This window comes from Protopterus annectens, chromosome 16.part0, assembly GCF_019279795.1.
Source record: "Protopterus annectens isolate FY-2018-M chromosome 16.part0, PAN1.0, whole genome shotgun sequence".
Classification (NCBI taxonomy): Eukaryota; Metazoa; Chordata; order Ceratodontiformes; family Protopteridae; genus Protopterus; species Protopterus annectens.
Window position 1 is genome coordinate 324,273,072 of NC_056750.1, and position 23,870 is coordinate 324,296,941.

The window sequence follows — 23,870 nt, forward strand, 5'->3', positions numbered from 1 at the left end:
GAGTATCAGTGAGGGGGCTCTGCCTAATGTAGATTGGAATCCTGTTCCAAAGCATGGGGAGTCTCTGGGACAGGAATCTATCCCTCCAGCACGTCCTATTTATCATTGTGGTGAGGTTTAGATCCCTAGAGTGTGTGGCTCTCTGGGATTTGTTTTTTTTTTAGGTGGAGCATGTCCATCAATTCTGGGTTGGACATGGCCTTGTATGTCAGGCAGAGATCACCTCTGAGTAAGCGGTATACAACTGAGTACAGCTGGAGTTTCTTCATTCGGGCTGCATAGAGCATCTGTTTGAGGCCAGTAATCCTCTTGGTGAGGTATTTCTGTGGTCTTTCCGGCTGTTGCAGGTGTCTTGTAAAGTACATCCCAAATGGGGTGTTTTACTCTATGATGGGTCTGATGAGTGATGAGTAGAGGGGCACAATAACCTCTTTTGTTCTAGATGCGAACCCTTTTGTGATTAGGTGGGCCACATAGAAGGATTTTCTAACCACCTTGGCAATATGATTATCAAAGGAGAGATTACTATCTACTTGGGTCCCCAGATCCCTTATTACATTTTCTGTATTTAGGGGACTATCAAGTATGTGGTAGTTCACGAGTACTTTGTTTTTTCCAAAGGGGATGACTATGCACTTTTTGGCATTTAGCTTGAGGCCATGATTTTGACACCAGGTATCCATCTCAGTGAGACCCTTCTGAAGGATGTCTGTATCAGCTAGAGAGTCAGTTATGGCCCCCAGTTTGCAGTCATCTGTGAACTTGGTCAGCCATAGTCCTCCTGTGCTTGCCTGTACCTCTGAGAAGTATATACCAAACAGGAGGGGTCCCAGAACTGAGCCCTGGGGGATGCCACTTGTAACCAGTTTAGAGTCAGACCTAGAGCCTGCAACTCTCACCGTGTGGGTTGGCAACCCATCTCGTGATGTAGGGGTTTATGTTTAGGCTGGTGAGCTTGTCTATAATACCAGAATGGGAAATGGTGCTGAAAGCCTTTGTGAGGTCTAGGTAGGCTGTGTGGACCTCCTTTCCCTTGTCTAAAGCCTTGGTAACTGTCTTAAAGAAGTCCACCAGGTTTAAGAGGCATGATCTGCCCTTAACAAAGTCAAACTGGGTAGGGTCCAATGTTTGGAGGTTCCCAATGTCTCTGTTAATGAGTTCCATGATGATGCGCTCCATAGCCTTGCAGACCAGGCTATTCAGGCTTAGAGTTCCCGGGGTCCGTTGTGGCTCCACCTTTGTGGAGTGGTATAACTGTTGCTGTGCGCCACTCTATGGGTATGTAGCCTGCAGAGAGGCTGAGTTTGAACAGTGTGTTTAGGTGAGGGGTTAGCTCATTTTGGAGCTTGTGTAAGATACAGCCTGGGACACCATCCGGTCCCATTGAAGCTGTGTTTCTGGCTTTGGATAGGGCTGTTTTAACCTGTGTGTTAGTGGTTGCTGGGAGGAGAGCACATGAGTGTTAGCATTAACATGAAGATTCCCCAGCAAGCATTTTAGTGTGTCAAATGTTTTCCATGTGTACTAGCAGCAAAAGGTGTTTGCTACAATGGAAATCTCTCTCTCTCTCTCTCTCTCTCTCTCTCACTGATTCAGAAACTGAGCTATAGTCCAACTAATCAGGAACCCACTGATGTTTATCCAGGCAAAAATAAGCATCAGTGCTTTTGTCATTACACTATCTTTCTTGCATTACCCAACCAAGTGTTGCACAAAGTAAAACACTAAGTGTATTTATTGCAAAAACTGGAAATAATTAGCCAAATAGCTATATTCTTTCTTTGGCAGTGAAATGCCAAGAAAATAAAGCTTGCTTTTCCTTAATAGATAAGTCAGTAAGAAGACTTGATCTTAGCTTACAAATCCAATATTTATTTATTGATTTCAGAGTACATGTTGTTTATCAATAAAATGAATAAGATATAATGACCATTAGCTGTAGCTAAGAATCTTCTGGAATAAAACGTAGTATGATGTTGTGTTAAAGCTGATTCAGTTGTATTAACTCCAGAAGTGACTTCCACAATCATAATCATATTAAGAATCTACATTAGAGTAAAACAAGTGGTTCAGTCCATTCTCAGTTCTGTAAAAGTAGGGTAGAACACATGAGTCTTTTCTATGTAAAGGAGGCCTAAGAATCTTGGTACTTCAAACACTAAACTTTGTTTTTGTAGTCAGCCCTAGAATTAGTTTTCACTGTGATCCGGTGGTGCTATACTCTATGCTCCTTTAAAAAAAATTCCACTGTCTTCCACCTTTCCTGTCTTATATACATGTATGTCTACCTACTACGGAGAATATTTATATAGAATGGTACTGTGGTAATCCATCTGTGCTTCTCCCTTCTTTTTTCCCCCTCAGAATAACTTCTTCCTGCCTCCCATCAGCAATGTGCTGAGATGGAGGCCATGAATACATTCTACCTAAACAGCATTATTGTATTTAATCATTAAATCCACTTAGTGCATATGCCAAGATGGTGAGACAATTGTAAGTTAAAAGCAACTGATACAGAGTTATTTATGTGTTTATTAGTTTATTTTTCTAGCTAGAATAATAAGAACCACTCTGCTCAAATTAGATTTAGTTTTCTTAAATTTATGACATCAGTCAGCTTTGGCTGGCATTGTATCTCTTAGCTACAAATGGAAAGTGGCTGGTTTTACTAGGCCTGCAGTGGAAGGCAGTTGCAGATTTTTGATAACTGAAAAAAAGAACTGTTTGTACAGATTACAAGACCCAGACATGAACTAAAAGAATTAACCAAAAAGACTTACTAATTACAGTAAAGAAGAATGCTGAGATTTTGGTTCTGAGAACTCCATTTCCCATTCTTTTATGTAGTTAATGATAAAATTATGTTAGCGCTTAGTTCCTGGAACCACTCCCCAAGGCTTGCATAAGTTGTTAAAGTACTATATTAATATTTATGGACAACAAAGTTGTTGTAACATTGATGAGTAGGAATGATATGTGTAAATGGCAATTAATTATATGACCACCTGCCCTCTACCTAACCAAATATTTGGAATGGACTAGATTAGGCTTGACACTTATGTCAATAATGTAAATATAATTTTTTTGCAGTTTTCATCAGTTTCATAAATGCATTGTCCATGTTTCTACTAATTCAGAGAAATGCAGTTCTCATTACATTGGGACACAGACTAAAAAGTCATTCATTTTGGCCAGTCAGTGAATGAAGACAAAATGTCTGGTTGATAAAGTATAATTTTAAAGCTTTGTTTTTAAAACTGTCAGCATCACAGTTGTTTCATGCTTATAAATACTATGTTGTGTTTTCTGAATGACTCCTTACAGAAAGCAAGAGATGAAGCTCTATCTGACAGGGGCCGTGCAATTTAATTCAGCAGTTATACTGTCCTAGTGTATCTTAATCTTTTTGAAATACATATTTGAGTTAAAAGAGAAAGTAGATAATGTGTCAAAAGTGCTTTGTTTGCATTAATACCAAGCAGGTAACTCTGCAAAAATATCAAATGTTATATTAACATATTGCAAATGATCAGTTCTGTAAATAAGTAGTTCTGTAAAGAAGTCATGTCATATTTGGAAAGTAAAACAGTTGGTACTGGAAAAGGTGAAGGTAAGGAAAAAGTTGGTCATAAAAGACCACACAGTCAGGATAATAAAGGACATTTCAGCAGCCTTGTAGAAGTAAAGGTAAGCTTATTCATAGTCTGGGGCTTAGCATGTTTATAGCTGTGATCCGTGAAGAGTGACCCTAGGAGGTTATGTAAGTTCCGGACTGTCAGGATGACTACAGAAGTGTAGAGGACATTTTAATGAACATGCCCCATATCAAAAATGCATAACATGATTTTTACATAACTCATAAGGGGACAACTGCTACACTGTCAAGGGGGTTTACGCATATACGCATGGGTCTGATTCATAGACATAAATCTATAATGAACTCATCTGTATACAAAGTGTATAGATCACCCTGAAGTTATGCCAGAAAGCAGCCATTTTTCAGTCGAATATGGAAATGCAGTGGAAGCTGATACGGTGCTTCAGCACACCTGGACATTTTTACTGGAAGGGTCGTTTGGGTAAATGTTTTATTTTGATGCTTGTGCATACCTGGACATTTTATTAAAAGGGTCACTTGGGTGAATGTTTTATTTCAGTGCTTGTGCATACCTGGAGATATAACTGAAGGGGTCACTTTGGTAAAATGTATATTTTAGTGCTTGCACATACCAGGGCACATTACTGAAGAGATTGCTTAGGTAGATGCTTCATTTGGGGGCTTGTGCATACTAGGAAATGTTATTGAAGGGGTCGCTGGAGGAGATAATTCATGTGTGTGTCAGGGAAGTGCTTGCTCATATATAGTCAGGCTGCTAAAATGATTGTTGGGCAAAATAATTTATTTTAGTATTTTAGCACTTGTGCATACTTCATACAAACTAATGAAGGAGTTGCTGAAGGAAATAATTCATTTTTCTGTCATGGAAGTGCTTGTACATTCTTGGAAAATGAGTTCATGGATTACAACTCCAATATCAAAGGGAAGCACCGCATTTAAAAGTGGATGTGCATACAGCCGTGATGTTGGTCTATGAATTAGAAAACCGGTTCATTATCTTAACATTTATAACACTTTTTATTTGTATCTCATTATATTTTAGGCCTTGTGGAGTAGTGTAAATGGCCTCTATGAATCGCGTCTTTGCTACGCTCACTCATAAGCATCAGGAATACCCCTACCGCAAAGACTCCCTGCATCCCGTATGTGGTGTGCTTAGCCCCATACTTCCCCTTACTTAACTATATCAACAGAAAATAACTGAAAAGTTCAGAAACATGGAAAAAACTGCAAGCACATTAATACAAACCACACCTGCAGTGATTGTCAGTGGAGAGAACAGATAACAGATGAGTTGCAACTTGAACAACTATACTCATTGATTTAAAATGTCATTAAGTTTACATTCAGCCAAGGATAGGGAAGTCACAGTAAACATATATACTCAAGAATACTAGAAATTTAGCATATGTGAAAAATTAAAAAAAAAATCATTTTTGCAAAGGTAGGCAAGCCACATGACCCCAAGTAGGGGCTTCATCACCTTTTTTATATATTCATATTCCAAATTTGATCATTTTCAGAGAAATATAATCATTCTTGAACCATGTAAATAATTCTCACTTACTGGCTACTATGTATTAATCCTAGAACAAAATAAAAGACAATAATTGAGCCTTTGCACATTGTTAAACAAATAATGAGTAATCAACTAATATGCAAATAACAATAAACAAATACAGCTCAAGCAACTAAGAAACTAGCAAATACAGCCTGAGCAAATCAAGATAACCAGTGAATTTTACATGGTCTGGCAGATAACACAGGTAGGGGCCCAGGTATTGCTAATATAGATTGAATGCTTGGCAGCAGTGAGCTCTGGGAAGTGACATGAATGAAGGATAATATAATGCTGCAGACCACTAAGATTTTGCTGGTACCTGAGAAGAGCAATGGAGAGAACAGGAGGATGGTCGCTGTGATGTTTTAGGTGGTAGGAAATGAACCACTGGTGAGCAGGACTAAGAGAGTGGAATGGACATGTAATGCTTTATGACAAGGGGGGACTCCAATAATACCCTGTCTAAAGTAATAGTGCTCTGGTGGTTCAAAAGCAAATATTTCAGAAGAACCCTGAAACTACTTCAAGTGAAAAAGATCAGAGGTGTAACTCAAAGAAAATCCTTAAGTGGAAGAACCTGACAATAAGGAGAGAAGACTGCAGTTCCAGATAAACAAAAGGGAGCAGCTAAGGTGGAAGCTGAAAAGGAATTAATTATTGAAAGAATGGGTATTTTTATGTGATCTCTGGCTTTGTAAGCAGATGGGTATTAAATACTGAGAATGGTATATATGTGGAAGGTTAAACAGCTGCTTTAAAAAGCAACAGTCCAGTGACAGTCACTGGATTTAAGCTGTAGGAAGAGGACCTGAAAGTGAGAGAGAACTATGCTGACAATGAGAAAAGAAATCATACTTACCTATTGACTGTCAAGGGGTGAAATTCTAAGGCAAAGAGTAATAGGGGAGGTGAAGAAACCTTTATGATTACCTTATTATTAAACATAACTTTGATGATTGGATGAGAGAAAGGAAATTCACCCCGGGGATCACGTCAGTCACCCTGCTAGACAGGATCCAGGGAAGTAAATAGTGTGGGAAGAAATAGCCAGGGAATTGTTATGGCTAGGCTTGTATAGGCCCTAAGGCCGATAGCCTAGTACCAACCTATGAACCTATGAACACTTAAGACTAAGTGTTGAAATCTGGAAGGAGCTGAAGACAGCATGTAAATGGCACACTAGTCAAAACATTTGAGAATGTTCTAGGATTGGGTATATGTCACAAGGAGTGAATGATGGAATGAAAAATGCACAGAATACTATGTGCAGTGTTTTAACATCTGTATAAATATAATACTATCTGCAGTGTTTAATATCTGTATAGATATAATAGTATGTGCAGTGTTTTAATATCTGTATAGATATAATACTATGTGCTGTGTTTTAATATCTGTATAGATATAATACTATGGATGGTGTTTTAATATCTCCATAGGTATTATACTATGAGCAGTGTTTTAATATCTGTATAGATATAATACTATACACAGTGTTTTGATATCTGTATAGATATGATACTATACACAGTGTTTTAATATCTGTGTATATATATATATATATATATATATATATATATATATATATACATATACATATACTATGTGTAGTGTTTTAATATCTGTAGAGATATAATAGTATGTGCAGTGTTTTAATATCTGTACAGATATAATAATATGTGCAGTGTTTTAATATCTGTAGAGATATAATACTATGCACGGTGTTTTAATATCTGCATAGATGTAATACTATGCACAGTGTTTTAATATCTGTATACATATAATACTATGCGCAGTGTTTTAATATCTGCATAGATATAATACTATGTGCAGTGTTTTAATATCTGTATAGATATAATACTATGTGCAGTGTTCTAATATCTCTATAGCTATAATAGTATGTGCAGTGTTTTAATATCTCTATAGCTATAATAGTATGTGCAGTGTTTTAATATCTCTATAGCTATAATAATATGTGCAGTGTTTTAATATATGTAGAGATATAATACTATGCATGGTGTTTTAATATCTGCATAGATATAATATTATGTACAGTGTTTTAATATCTGTATAGATATAATACTATGTGCAGTGTTTTAATATCTCTATAGCTATAATAGTATGTGCAGTGTTTTAATATCTGCATAGATATAATACTATGCGCAGTATTTTAATATCTGGATAGATATAATACTATGTTTAGTGTTTTAATATCTGTATAGATATAATACCATGTGCAGTATTTTAATATCTGTATAGATATAATAGCATGTGCAGTGTTTTAATATCTGTATTGATATAATATTATGCACATTGTTTTAATATCTGTATAGATATTATACTATGTGCAGTATTTTAATATCTGTATCACTTGGGCTACTTCTTAACCTCCATATTAGAGAAATTATTCACCTTCTCTGGAGAGCTAATTGCATACTGGATCTGACCCGCTTTCATTGCATAGAACAAATTGCTAATCCTATGGATTTTCATTAAATAAAACACAACTGTCAGCAATTGCCTCTCCTGCAAAAGATGCTTCCAATAAGTCTGCAAATTGGAAATAAAAATGATACTAAAACTGGTATAACGCATACCAAATCTGACCAGAATTTTGTCTTGGAAGACCTGAAATTAGCATTAACATCTTTACAACAATCAGTAGAACAGATGCCAGGGAAGTCCCTTCCATGTGTTATTATACTCCTGCACACATTAAAAAAGACTTCACTCATCAAACTCCAGAATTTCTAATACAGTGGACAGAGTTTTAAATTTATAGAATAATATACATCTATTGCCACAATCTTGAAAATGCAACTGTAAAACCTTTATACCCAGGAGACTGCTACAACAACAATTACATTCTCATAATAGCCTCACAAAAAAAATATGCCCAACCTAATGGAAACCATTCAGGATATGTTTTCCCAACTTCCTGAAGTCCTAAATCTTCCAACAGGTTAATAATTGAAGGAGTACAGAGAGCATTGTGATCTGCACAAATCTCAAATGTTCCTCACCAACAATATATTAAATGATTTATCTATCAATATACTGTTACAGTTGTAAAAACCTCTAAAGACAAAGTGGCATGGTCAAAATTGTAATGTCTACAGGAAAATCCTAGGCTATACAAACTGGAAAGATGGAAGCCAGCCCCTTTCTGCTTATGCTAATAAACAATAACATAAAATTTTAATGGCTTTTCCAGGCAGTCTGTAATTTTCACATATATTCATATTTTATATATATATATATATATATATATATATATATATATATATATATATATATACATACATACAGAAAGATTGAGAGCGCAAGATTAGATTTTAATTGTCTCCAGAGCAGTGCTTCTATCTGAAAAGCTATTTAATTTCAAACCAGGATAAAAAGCAATGAATATGTTAGTAACACTAATATGCTTTTCTTCTGTTTTGATCACAAAACACTTCTGATTCTTGTACTATTTTGTATTCTTGCAGACTAATGTGAATTAAACTCTGTAAATGTTTATCATAAAGTGCTACTTCTATATTTATTCTGTATTACAAACCAATATGTGTGTTCATTGTAAAAGAATGTAAAATTTGAAACTATTTTCAAAATTGTTGGGCTCTTTTACTTGCAGTGAAATGTGTATTTCCAGTGGCAGTTACCACACTACATGCTGCCTCTTTAAATGTTTCTGCTGTAAGTATGACTTTATCTTTAAAATGGGGCATAAATAAAGTATATTATCCAGTTATACTGTGTCTTCATTTTTCCAGAGTGAACTGCTATTCATTTTGCCATGTGACTAGTCCTGAAGTGTCACATGTGGTGGGATGAATATGGTATTAGCCAAGTCAATAGTCTGTTACCTTGTTACATTGTTTCAACCTATGAAGGGCATAGCAGTTTTTGCTGATTATTTTTATTCTGCTTAAACTGACAACCCAATAAGCTGCCCTTGCCTTGTTTGCAACCTACCAAGGCCTACTATAGTTCATCTGTATATAGAAGGATGCATACTGCTGACAGCATACACAGTAATTTTAAATTTGCTGCTAAATTGGACATCATGCAACTCTTGCGGTCTATTACTTACTTAAAGCAGTTATCCTTTGCAAAGGCAAAGTTATAAAAATGCTGCCCATTTAACTATTCATTCATATGTTAGTAAAGGTCACCTTTTATTTTAGGCATGGTCAGTCCAAACCTAATACCCCAGTATAATAAGTTGTTTTATCTTATAATGGATAACTTACTCTGTAGAATATTGATGACAAGGCACTGTTTGCATCTCGTTGTTAATTCTTCTTATATGCAGATCCCAGTTTTGCTGTTTCACCAGTTTATTTCAGCTCTTTTATAAATTTAAAACCCAGTACAGAGTGAGGGGGATTGGTGCTACTAAATTACCCATAGGTGTGAGTGTGTGCATGTGTGATATGGGAGAAAGACTTAGTGACCAACTTCCATTCCCCCCTTTGCCTTAAAAACATATCCATTAAAACATTCAAAATGATATCTGCTGAGTTATCAATATGATATTAAAAGCTATTTATAAATCTAACAATAAAAAGGTATCGCCACCTTAATCTAATATTTTCTAATAAAATCAGTAATATATGCAACTACAATCCTTTAGCATTACCCATTCTGAATAACAAACACAACACTTTCAAAACTTAAAATTCACATTTTTTTCACTTCCCTTATTTCATTCTTTCAATACTTTAACTATTAGACATAACTGAAATATTTCCCCTTTTCCCAACCCATAGATTGTAATCCTACTATAGTGTTAGGTGAGAAAGGATTGTTATAGCCCAGTATAATTAAGGAAAATAATTTTTGGACTTTTTCCTAAAAGATTTCCATTCTGCTTCTCAGATCTGTAACTTCCATAAATGTCCTAATGTCACCCTGCTATATATGGAACCCACGTAAAATAAAATTCCTTGTTTGAACAAGAGACAGGAGTAAGAAGATCTCCTTAAGCAAGCCTTAGGGCCCAAATCCAAAAGAATTCTTCTGAATACGTGACTTACATCAGTGTAAGTTTGCTTTATATGTAGGCCTTACAATGGAGCAAGTCACCTACACTGAAAGGAAGTCTTTTGGAATTTGGGTCATTCTGTTACTCTGAAAGCCTGTCCTGGCATAATTTTACCAGTGTGGCCCTAAAGATCTGATGGCATGTAAGCTTTTGTCTAAATCTGAAATATAATTTTCAGTATGTCAAAGAACATGGACTTTTTTTTTTTCATTCTATAGTCTTAATCACTTATTTTGAACACAGACTTAATCCTTGTTCAAGGATTACATCTTAAATATACAACATACAAAATTACTGTCCAAGTTGTTGCAAAGCTTTTACTGACTTTAGTTGTAAACAGTTTCATGCAGTTATTTCATTCTTCTCCACATTTTTGATATCTATTATGCAATATAAATAATGTAAACAGTTATTATTTGTTGTTTAAATGGCATGCTGGCTATTTGTTTTCATTGTGTTTTCATACTGTATGCAGCAAAAAAGAATATTTAATGAAAATATTTTGGAAACAAATGTGTTAAACACTTTTGGTACTGGAGAAACAAATGCACTGAAATCTCAGAACAGATATTAAAAAAGCTTTTTGAACATTTAACTGATATAGAGCAGTCAGACATATGTTTATAAATTAAAAAAACTGGAATATTTGGAAGAGTATGCATACAGAATATTTAAAGAAGTACAGCCAAACAAATATATAACAACAAGAAAAAACACCCATCCCACAAATATGAAAGATCGGCTTGATGGGCAAGTTCTCCTTTATTATGTCTAATACATTCTGCACATTTTTTTGTTAATCAAGGTACTGATATTTTAACTACTGCAAAATCAGTTACACTCATGTATCACTAGGAGTTCATTTATAAGTATGGAAAAATGTAGGTGTATGAGAACATAAGGTTACAAACTCTTAAATTTTATTCCTTGCATAATAACCAGACCTTAGCTCTGACTTATCTGGAAGTACTCAAATGCCACTCAACGATTTCCATTAAATCTTGAACTACTCAGCTCACACTTAAACTGCTGCTGCAGTACAGCAAATGGTGTTGCCTCTCACAATGCACTCACTGTTACTGTACTTGTTTGTTTATTTGGTCTAATGGTGCAAGGCATGATGTGGAAGGTACTCTACCAATCTATGCACAAGTTAGGGACAGTGACGCAGACTGGTAAAGTCACTGGCATCATGTCAGCCTTAGCTGTATTACATTATGCCACTGCAATGAGCTACTAATTGACTACATAAGTCTACCAATAATCAGTAGCATTATATAGGAAGAGTGGTATTATGGTTCCTCTATGGGGTAAGGAGGCTTTGAGTAGACTGATTACTGCAAGGGAGTCACCACAGATAGCATGGGCTTGCACACTATGCAGAAAAAAATGATAGAATATGAAACCTACGAATCATATTGTTCTCTTAACTATAATGTTTTCTCTAAGAAATAAAACAAAAACTGCTATGTATGGTGTGCATGTGTGTATTTGTGTGTGTATATATATATATATATATATATATATATATATATATATATATATATACACACACATATCTGCACACTTATATGTACACATATACAGCAGTTCAATGAACAGATCCACAGAAGACTTTCCATGATGGCTGCATACTGATTACCAGCTTAACATCAGCTCTCCTGGTGTGAAAAACAAACTGACAAGGGTCAGGAGCTCTGTCACTTTTATTAAATTCAGTTACTCAGTTGCCTGGATGCCAGCAAAGAAGAAACTAAGACAGCCTGAAAGAAAATCAGCTAGAAAAGGTAAAGAGAAAACACTGACTGGGAAGAATCCTGCAGCTGTTCAGCAAAAATCAGTTCAAGCTCCATCTTTGGTGCAAGACATGGATTCCAGTAGTCTAAAATAAGTGAAACACTGAAGCAGTGTATCAACTCAGATAACAAAAGGCTGGAAAACTGGAAGAAGCTTTAAACAGATATTTAGATGAGCTGATAAAACAGCAAATATCATCAGAGGATGAAATGAAGAAAAGGCTGGCTAAGTATAAAACTGCTTAAGAAGAGATGTTTCAAAAATGATAGAATTAGAGGACAGAAAGCATAAGAAAATCTGAGATTTTCTGCTGTACCAGAAATACTAGAAGGAATAGATTATATTGGTTTTATTAAGGCACAAATAAGCAACTGAACTGGTATTCCACAAAAATAACTGTTAATTGAAAGGGCACACCATGTGTATGCTCCAAATCTGGTCACGAGAAAGCAGCCAGGACCTGTATTAGTAAAGATGCAAACTATAAGCTGAGAAAGTTGATCCTGACAAAACTGTGGCAAAAGGAGAATGTATTAAAACTTGAAGACAGTAGACTGTTGAAAACCATTATTCACTGTACATCAGGCAGAAGAGAGAAAAAATTATTCCAGCAATCATGGAATTTCAAGAGGCAGGTGTGAGATTCAAGCTGCTTTATCCAGCTGTCTTCAGAATATTTTTTCCTGGAGGATCAAAGTCATTTTTGACATAGAACAAGGTAAGGAGGAAATACAACAATTTGTCCAACAAAAAGTAAGCAATCAAGCAGAAGGGGACTCTCTTCTCATTCTTTTGATAATAAAGCACATGGAAAGACTTTGCTAGTGAAACCTTTTGCACTGTTGCAAAAGAAAATGCATGACAGACAGAGAGAAGCACAGGAATAAATTAAAAGAATCAGGAGTACCTTGGAATTGAACTGGAATCTGGAGTTGGGAGATTGGAAATGATCAGGAAGAAGACCCGCAACATGGAAATTAGTGAATAAATGTGAAACTGCAAAGCATTAATCTCATTTGTGAAATATGGACGTATAACAATAAGTGGAAAGAGTGGACTTTTGTTGTCACTGTTAAGCTTGTGGGAAATGGAGAAATTGTTTACCTTGCTTAATGTCATTATGTTTGGAAGGAGACTGAGGGCAGGGAAAGAGGAAGGTAAAGGGTAATTGTAATTAAACAATTAATGTGCTTGGCACTATTTCTATGAAAAATGTCATGACATAAATTGCATGTTTTATAGTAAAGCATTTTTAGTATTAAGAAATGTAGGCATTACAATGTAAAAAGAGTAAAAAGGCTATACAAAAACATGTTTAAGTTAATTGGCTGTACTCTTATTTTTTGTTGGGGTACAGGACGCAGAATAAAAGACAGATTATAATATATGATGAACTGATATGTTTTCTCTTACTTTTGCATAGGTAAATGTCTGGATTAAGATAGTTGGCTTAATCTAATAAGTTTTAAGTGGAAAAAAGTAAACAAGAGAACACTGAATATCATGAAAAGTTTTCCTTTAGCAATAAATATTTCAGTTTGTCTTCAGAAGACTGCATACGTTTTTTTCTCTTACATTTCCATGGAGTCAAGCTGATAAAAGGACAATACAGAACAGTTGTTTCTTCAAGATTAAAAATTAATGTTTTCTAAAAGCATGCAAGTTGTTTTTCACATCTGGGAGGGGAATAAAGATAAAAAAGAACAGACACTAATTAGTGTAAGTAGAAACACAGACAAAAACATGCATATTAACATGGATAACCTCAATTTTAGGTTAATTAAGGCTCATATTTGCAGCTGTCTATTTGTGACAATTGATACTATTAGGAGGGTTAAACTTCATTATTTGAAGATGTACATAGTTTTGTGTGTTTGTATTAAGTTAATAGGTTATGGGGGTGCTCTAGGGAGGTTTGTTTGTTTGTTTGAAGGTTTTCATTAAAACAAAAAGTCTTGCAAAATGTGACATAAGTTCCAAAGTTGATGATAAGAAAATACTGTATAAAGGATTAAACTGCCAAACATTAGTGGGTGCATGTATCACAAAAACTGGAAACAAACATTTAAAAAAAAGTTCATATTTAATAAGTGGGAATAATGATTTCTTATTATAGTGTCAACTCTTTCCATATTACTTTGGAATGTGAATAGTCTCACAGGTATAGACAAAAAAGAAAGAATATTTAATTATATTAAGAAATGCAGAGTGTCAATAACAGTGCTACAGTTGACACATTTGGAAAGTTCTGAGTATGTGAATTTGATAAAGAAAGGATTTCAGAATGGATATTCAGCAGAATACCAGAGACAAAGGAAAAGGGGAACACTTGTATTAATTATTAGAGGAGCTTCAATAGTGATAGAAGTTAGAAGAGGGAAAAAATAATGGCAGATGTAGTAATGGGCTACTGGTAAGGGATGAGGATTATGCTGGCATGTATTTATATTCCATTTAAAATTGCTGTTATGAAGTTCAGAAAACTGTGTGAGAAATAATCATCTTTCAGCAGAGAATATTACTGATTTGTGAGAACTAGAATTTGATTTGTAACAATGAAGATGTATCTAGGGGCCTAGAAGGGAAAATATAACAGAAAAGGGTTTATTTCTGAAGAAATTTATGAAAATATTTGGTATGGAAAACATTATTTCAGTAGTATTAACCCGGACAGAATTTACATATTTCCCAAGGTACGATAACTGGGCTAGACTAGACAGAAATTATATTTTACAGGAACGTGCATTTAATTGAGAACTTTGGCATACATTCAATAACTACTTCAGATCATTTCCCAGTAATTACCGAGATAAAAATGCAGAGTAATGAAGTAAAGATGCGACACTGGTGTTCCCCACCTACCTGTTGAAAACAGGAATTTAAAGAATGAGTAGTATAAATTATTTTAGAGTTATTAGGGAAGACAGAAAGTACTCCTATAGCTAGTGCGTGGGATAGAATGAAAGTGGAGCTTAAAAATATGGTAGAAATAAAAAAAAGACATATGGTTACGAAGTAACAAGAATTATTTAGAGGGGCTGACAAAGGTTAAAGTATTACAGAATAAGAGGAATCTCGCAGAACAAGAAGAGGTGCAATTGCAGAGTGCTAAAGAGAAACTAAGGGAGTACATGGATATTATGCATGAGGTTAGAAAGATTGCTGTTAAGCAACTCTTTTTTTATAATAACACCAGAGAACAAAAGCTATTGGCACAATGACTTATTCAACAGAAAGTAGAAAGGATATGACAAGGTTAGTGGTAGATGAGGCTCAACATTTAACAGTCAAGATAGGAGAAGGTGAGATGAAAATTGTGATGCATAACCAATGTGCAGGAAACTCTCCAGGAATAGATGGTACTCCAGTAGAAGTTTGGAAGGTAGTAAGGAAGAAAGTGATAAAGAGCTGTAAGGTTTTATTTAACAGTATTTTAAAAGGAGGGGAAGCACCAACATCCTGGAAAAAAAATCTATAGTGGCTGTAATGCATAAAGACAGTAAATACCCATCATATCCAGCTTCATATAGTCCCATTTCAATTTTAAGCCATTATTTATAAAGTGTTTATGTCTATAATGGTGAAACAAATGGCAAAGGTGTTGTCAAAATTGATAGATATGGATCAAGGTGGTTTTGTGGAGGGGAGGCAAACATTTGACAACATTAATAGAACAATGAAGATCCAGACAGAAAAAGAATGTAAGAAAATACTACTCTTGCTGGTAGGTCTTAACGCAGAAAAATCATTTGACAGAGTAAAATGGGATTTTATGAGGGCAAAGGAAGCATTTGCATTTCCTGATACAATAATACTGTTAATTAGCAGGATATAGGAGGGATCAGAGGCAAAAAACAAAGTGGAAGGGTTCCCCTCTGATAACTTGTGTCTGAAAAGTGGAATCAGGGAGGGGCGTCGTCTTTCCCCTTTGTTATGTGCATTATATTTAAATCCATTGGCAAAGAAAATAAGGAACTCAGAAATTCAAGGATATAATTGGTGTGGTATTCAAGAAAATTTGGCTTTATTACTAGATGATACTATTTTGTACCTGAATGAATCAGAAAAGGACACCTAGGTGTCATGGAACATGCTGAGACAGTTTCAGTGATTTTCATGACATAAAATCAATGAAGATAAAACAAAGGCTATAGCTGTAAACTATGTACCCACACATGAATTGGTTCAGCAATACCCATATTTATGGGGACATGATAAAATTAAATAATTAAGGGTATGGATTAAAGAGGATTCTGTTATGGTAGCTAAGGATACATGGGAGAAGACTAAAAGATAATACAAAAACTGAGAAACAGGAAGTTCTTGTCTATGGATATGGATAGGAAAATACAAGCAAGTAAAAATGCTTTAGTCCCTTTAGTTTTATGCACAGGTTAGTCATATTTTTTTATCAACCAGGGGAAAAGTTGTGAATAGTAAGTAATAAAGAGTTGTATTATTTTATTTGGAAGGGGGAGAGGGCAAGAGTCAAGTGAGGCAAGTCAGTTCTATCAACAGAATAATGAGGTTTAGGATTACCTGAAATTGAAGGGATCTTTTAGAGCTACACAGTTAAGGCTCTTATATATATATATATATATATATATATATATATATATATATATAAAACACAAGCAGAAAGCTAATATTCATAGTGGAAAGGGATGATGATAAAGCAGGAGGGAAGTTTATGAAATAAAGAAAGAGTGGGATTTTGGACACAGATCTTTAAGGAGAAAAACAAGAGTCATACAGAATATTATATTCATAAAGTAGCAGAAAGAAAAATAAGAACTAAGCCAACACATGAATGTGGAAAGGAGATTATACCAATAGGTATGACTGCAATTAGGGGTACAGAAAATAGGCAAGAGGGGGGCTGAAATTTACTGGAGGAAGCTAGCAAAGGAAACAAGGTGTTGAGAACAAATAATTAGAGAGGGAAACGTAAGAGAATGGGAAGAGGCCAAGAAGACATCTGTACTGCAGGACAGGGATTTCCTTCCCTACCAGAGGTTGATATCAGAATATATGCAAAGAGAAAGGGATATGGGAATCCTAAATGAAAGACCTGCACTGGTTGCATTTTTAGCTAAATCTAAAACAGAATGTGTTGTTAAAAAAACAAATAGTAAGCATATAAAATATTCCTTGATAACTATATGAATAGATCAGAGGAGGTCAGAAAAGATTGGGAAGAGAGATTAGATAAACAATTCACAAACAAGCAATGGAAGGATATGTGCATAGCTCCCAAATATGCAACAAAATCTGGAATATTTAGAATTTTTGCCTGGAAGTGTTTCCATAGATACCTTTATACCCCAAGCAGACTCCAAATAATTTTTCCTCAGGTAGCTGGCAAATGTTGTGGGTGTAATGGAGAAAAAGTGATACCTGGGAGAACATGTTCTTGGAGTGTAAGGGTTTGGTAGAAACTTCACAAAAGAGTATTCTATCAGGAATGCTGGGTGAGCAAATAAGTATAACAAAGGAAATGATTTTATTCAGCTGGGACACAGCATTGAATTGCCTGCACACAATAATGCCTTGATAAGTTTAATTCTGATGGCTGTCAAAAAGCAATTACTAGAAAATGGAAATCAAAATCTAATCCAACTATACCTGAAGTACTGAATATTGTAACAGAGATAAAAGAACAGGAGCTGTAATCATTAAAAAGGCAGAAGTTAAATTACACAGAAAAAAAATAAAATTGTGAGAACAATACACGCAAAAAATGTTTTGGAGGAGGAAGGAGGTTTAAGAGAAGGCAAGAATAGAACAATTTATATAATGTTGGTTTGATTATATTGTATAGAACATATGTGATATATAATGTTTGTAAATGTGAACTTTATTAATATGGTTTGATTACTTTTATATAAATGTAAGTTTTCCTGTGTCACAAGTGATAATTCAGTAAAGGTGTTTTTTAATGAACAGATCCAGGTAAGTGAGAGAGTTATCTTAACTTTCCGTTTCCATAATTTCAATCTAACTGCAATACTGAAACTTTCAAATCTACATCTACCTGTTGAGGTCAAACAAATTGTAGCAAAATCAACAGACTTTATTGGCATGTGTGATTCATTACCATCTAACTAGAATATTAAAGCTTTCAATTTTATCGTGAACTGTTAAATTAGCAATATAATGTAAACATCTAAAATAGTTGTTTGTAACATGAAAGCTCTTGTTGTTTCTTTTTTTACTAAAGGATTACCTCTGCAGTCATGGTTTGTTGGATTTTTAAAGCAGTCGACTGACAATACTCAAAACATGTGCAAATGTATCATAAGCAGTCATGAGAATTACAGCAACATATCAAAAGCATCATTAAAGTAGCAAAAGCTGCATAATGATTTTCACATTTAACAATCAAGATCATAGCAAAATATGGAGGCTTGCTCTGACTTTTGATGGCTTTGTACTTATACCTGTAAGCATTTAGAAACAGTAACAGAATTTATTATAGGCAATAGATGCACATCAGTACTAAAATATTGCAGTGATAGTACCAGCACTTGTAAAGTTGTAATGAACACTCAGATGCTGATGTTACAAAAATCATAAAATTTTTGCATAATTGAATTAACCAAAGTATGTGTGTGTGTGTGTGTGTGTGCGTGCGTGTGTGTGTGTGTGTGTGTGTGTGTGTGTGTGTGTGTGTGTGTGTGTGTGTGTGTGTGTGTGTGTGTGTGTGTGTGTGTATATCTACAGTCATTGAGGCATAAGCTTTTTCCAATAAATGGAAGTGAATTGGTGAACAGTCTAATGGTTCATCAGTGCCTTGCTAGACTTCTTCTTCTTTATCCTCTACCACTGGCTCTGTCAGGGAATTACTAAATTAGGTTATTTGGTCTCGCTAAAATCCATCTTACATTGTGGGAATTCTTGTAACCTTGCTAATACTGGGTACTTGAAGATGAAGGTTGTCTCTGTGGAATAGTGCAAGTCAAAGATAGTTACAGAGTCAGGTGATTGGAGAACTTTCTGTGGAGCTCTGAGGACAGTTGTGGGCTTGGTGGAAATGAGAAGTAGTTTATGGTTTATGAGAAACTGTTGCAGCTCCTGTAAGTCCAACTGGAGTTGGCACTGATTGTTAGTATGAGAGTGACCTGATCAGTAAATGACCATGTCATCAGCATAGACGATAAGTGTGAGATGGGTCACAAGGAAGTTTGTTAATGAATATGGAGAAGAGGAGAGGCAAGAATGGATCCTTGTGGTATGCCTTTGTTAATCAGTGCAGATTCTGAATGGAAGAATCATATTTTAATTCTGAAGTACCTGCCAGGGAGGAAGTATTAAAACAAGGAAGTGGCATCTGGGTTGATACCAATTGTTGTTAGTTTGTTTTAGAGAAGATAGTGGTCAATGAGGTCAAAAGCCTTTGTCGGGTCTATAAATAGGGTGCCTGTAAGGAGGATACTATCAAAGTTTTGCAAGATGTCATCAGTTGGGAACCAAACTGCTGTCATAGTACTTCATCCAGGCCAAACTCCATGCTCTCTGGAGATGAGCATGTGGTACTTATGGATATATAGAGAGATGGGTGCAGAGCATCTTTTCTAGATGTTTGCCAAGAATTGGGAGGATGGATATTGGAGAGAAGTGAAAGGTATCTTTTGGATTGGTTTGCTTTGGGTGGGGTTTTAATTAGAGCAGTTTTTTCAAATCTGTGGCACAATGTTTTGTGTGAGACTTACATTATTTATGTGGATGAGATAAAGACATACATTTTCTCTGTAGTGATATATGAACCAGGGGTTTATGTTGTCAGATCCAGGAGAGGTGACAGTGGAAATATTTTCAAGTAGAATGGAGACTTATTTGGGGTGCATACATTTGAAGTGGAAGAGGAGGTTGAATTGTAGTGGAGTGGACAATGCATGATCTGTGGGAGGTGAGGAGTTTGTTGATGAGAGACTGTTTATTTCTTTAAGGAAATTTTCTGGAGAAAACATTGTTATACTACATTGAATAGTGTTTGCAGCTAGTGTGTCATGAGGTGTTTTTGTTCCGGTAAGAAGGTTATCTTCTTTCCAAAGGTGTTTGGGAGAATGTAAGAGGGTAATATGTTTCTTTGCTTAGAGATTTTTTTGCGCCTTCTGATGGACTTCTTGGCTAGGTTGCATAAGGCTATAAAGCAGGTGGAGTTGTCAGTTGTGGGGGACTTGTTTCCATTTTTGTTATTCTTCATCTCCTAGAGTTAAATGATGGTTGAGTTCAATGGAAAACCATTCAGTTCTGATGGGTTTAAAAGGCCTGTGGATAAGTAGAAGAAATTTGTCTTGCAGCTGGAGCAGAAAGTTGATTAGGTTTTCAGCTGCTGTAATAGGAACATGATCATCTAAGAAGAGTATATGGTTCCAGTTGTGGGCTGTGAGAAAGGTTCTAAGTTTGTCTGTATTAGTGCAACTCTGGTTTCTAAAGGCTATAATATTGGTGGCAGTTTTATAGGATGGTTGGCAATTGTAAATATGACTGTGCAGTGGTCACTTAGTGATGGCAGAATGTTTATGTTGGCAATGGAGTTTGGTATGTTTATAACAATCAGATTGCGTGTGTAGTGTTTGGAGGTCCTGTGGCTAGGTTTTGTTGGTTCTTTTATGAGTTGAGGGACACCTAGGTCTGCTAGGAAAATACCCATGTCAGATGAAAGGGGGCCAAGATAATTAAGACTGAAGTCACATAGAATAATTATGTTTTTTTTTGAGACAGTTATTAGGTGCAGCGGTTAGTGTTGCCGCCTCATAGCAAGAGGTTCTCCGCTTTGATTCTCGGCTGGAGTGCCTTTTTTGTGAAGTCTGCATGTCCTATCCATGGTTGAATGAATTTAAAGACATACAGGTATGTGTGTGCATGTGTGTGCCTTCCTTGAAGGTTGGGCGCTGGGCTGGCATCTCAACACTGTAAAAATTCACTGCCAATCATTAGCAGACTAGAGTTCCGCTGTGGCGACCCCTAACCAGGAAAAGCTGAAAAGACAGTTTTTTTATTAAAGACGTTAGTGATAAGTGATCATAATTCATTTGGGGAAGAAGGTGGTGGTAGGTAGGCTGTAGAGATTAATACTGGTTTACCTTCGTGGGTTGGGAAATTTTAGGAAAATACATTTAGGATGAGAGTCTGAGAAGTTTTCTTGGGCAATGACTTTTGGGTTTAGGTTATTCTGTATATAATTAGAGAGCCTCCACCAGATCTTTTACTTGGTCTGGCATCACTGACATGCTTGTATGAGGTTAGAAAGTGCTGAAAATTGAGGGAGTCTTGTTTGACCCCTGAGAATGCTAAAATGTCTGGTTTGTACTGGGAAATAAAAGCACTTATGTGGTCAAGCTTATTTCAAATGCTGTAGGCAATGAGGTGGAAACAGGCCAGAGCAGGGAAAGAGTCGTTCTGATGTTGAGGAAAGCTAAGTTGTTGGGCCTGAGTTGTATTTCAATGTTAGTCTTTAGAAGGAGTATAAAATATATGAAGGATAGTTTGAAGTAGGTCTTTGGTGTTTTTAGACAAGCAGAGAGAAAAATGTTTCTGATTCTCAGTAATTATCTAGAAGAATGATCCTGACAATGGTGAACTATGGAAAGGGTTTGGTCTGATCACTGGAGGGCTGTGGTTGTGGCTTGTTGGTGTGGAAGTTGTGAAAGTTAGGATAATAAGTGGTTTTGTGATGACTGGTTGAGTAAGTGATTTATGAAGATGTTTGGTATTGATTGTAGGTGGTGAGAGAGGTAAAGAAGAAAGAAGAAGGAGGAGGTAGAATGGGGTAAGTTGTGGAAGGGGGACATTTTATTGATTGGTTGTGTGTTGTACTTGCATTGAAGGCTGTAGGTTTGAGTTATGTTTTCCATTGATAGTGTAGTATTGAGTATGAGGGTAGTGGGATAATAGGGTTATATGACTTTGTAGTGGTGTCTTTTAAGGAGGTATGTCTAGAGGGTGTGACTGTGGGTAGAGATAATAGCAAATATATTGGATGGTCTGGGGGTGACTGGACAAATGGGTGTGGGGGGAAGCAAAATGAGTGCACAACTCTGTTTTGAGGGTTAATCAATCAAAGCTTGTGCCTAGCAGTGAGCTAAAAAAGTGTAGGTACAATGCATGAGTTGTTCAAAACATCACATGGCTTGAATCATATGACTTAAAGTAAAAGCAAAGAACATTCTAAATCACTGGCGAAGATTGTAAATGGCATTTAATGTTAATGTTCTCATTTAACCCAGGAGCTTGTCTAGAGCTAAGAATAATTGCTATTTTAGATCCTTTGTTTCTAACCTGCTATTAAAACAAAGGAACTGAAATGGCGATTATTTTTTTTCAAGTTTGCTGCAATTAAATACATTTAGTTGTGATAGTTCCATGAGCTATATGTTTGGAACAAGAGCACTCAGCTACTATTTTTATTGTGGAAATTGTTTATACCATGGATTAAAGTTCCATTCCATTTTCAGATGCTCTGTTATCTCGTTTTCATTAGTAGCTACTGTACATGTGGTTGGATCAGTTTAAGAACTGTTTTTGGGTTATAACTTTAGCTGACACTTTTTCTCAAAACTCAGGCCTTATTACATAGAGCAAATCAGGGAAGACATCCATAAGCAGTGTGAAAAGCACCCTTGTAGGTCATACTATTTGAAAGCTATACACATGCTAATGTATATAGCTTTTACCTTAAACTTTTAGGACTCAAATGGCAACATAACCTATGTTTTGTGCAGTACAGAAAGAACTTGCTTGTGACAAAAATGTTATGCTACCTTTAGTATGAGGGTCATTCATTTCAAAGCAGTCTATTAAACAATATAGAAAAGAATTGTTGCACCGATGTCTTTACATACTCAATAAGCTCAAACCGAAGAGACCATGAAAAAAGTTGCATTTACAGAAAATAAAAATAGTCATGTATACCAACTCCTTTTTGGATTATAAATTTATAGTATTGCCCAAACCACTACATTAATGAAAATAAAATTTTCTAGTCCTTTGGAGGGGACAGTGGAGTGTTCCCCTTAAACAGAGATGTTTACTATGCTCTTTTAATGTACTAGTTGAATGATTGCAGCATCAGTCATGTCTTCAGTTCAGTTTTAGACTGTAAAATGAATATATTTGTATCATTCACAAGAGCAAAGATCTGTTCACAGTTCATTCTGCTATTACTCTGCTTTTCAAATATTTAAGGCATAAGGGATACTTGAACATAAATGCAATATGTGCTAATCCTATTGCCTTTCTAACAACATACATATAAAATGCTGTTGCGTTTCACAGTACAAGACTATTTTACTGCACTGCTAAAATCTATTTTAGGAAAAGTGATATCTGAACTATCATTATTTTATACCATTTAATACGATTTGCAGAACCAACCCCCCTACAGACATGTCCACACACCTACACATACACAGCAGATCAAACTCAGTTACCTTTTAATAAAATATGATTTCTCTTAAATAGCATTTAAATGCATACCTTGCACAGACGCGTAGGTGTTTAGACTTGGCTACCATTCAAAAAATCAGGTTATAAAACAATTTGGAACTGCATGCAAATACCCATTTTGTATTCATATTTGATCTAATGATGCCCTAGTTATAAATTTATTTTAATGGAATTGTACACTTCAGTTAAAGAGTATTAAAAGGTATAGAAGAAGTTTATGCTTTTTTCATACCTCAAAATATTTCCCACATCTAGCAAATTAATCTTTCTGCAAAGCAGGAATAGAAGAACTGTTCTAAGTGTGTTATATCTATAGTCCTTTATGTATATATGGCTCTGATGGGGAAAAAAAGAAGTTAGCTGTGCAGGATATATAACACTTCTCCTAATGTGCCACT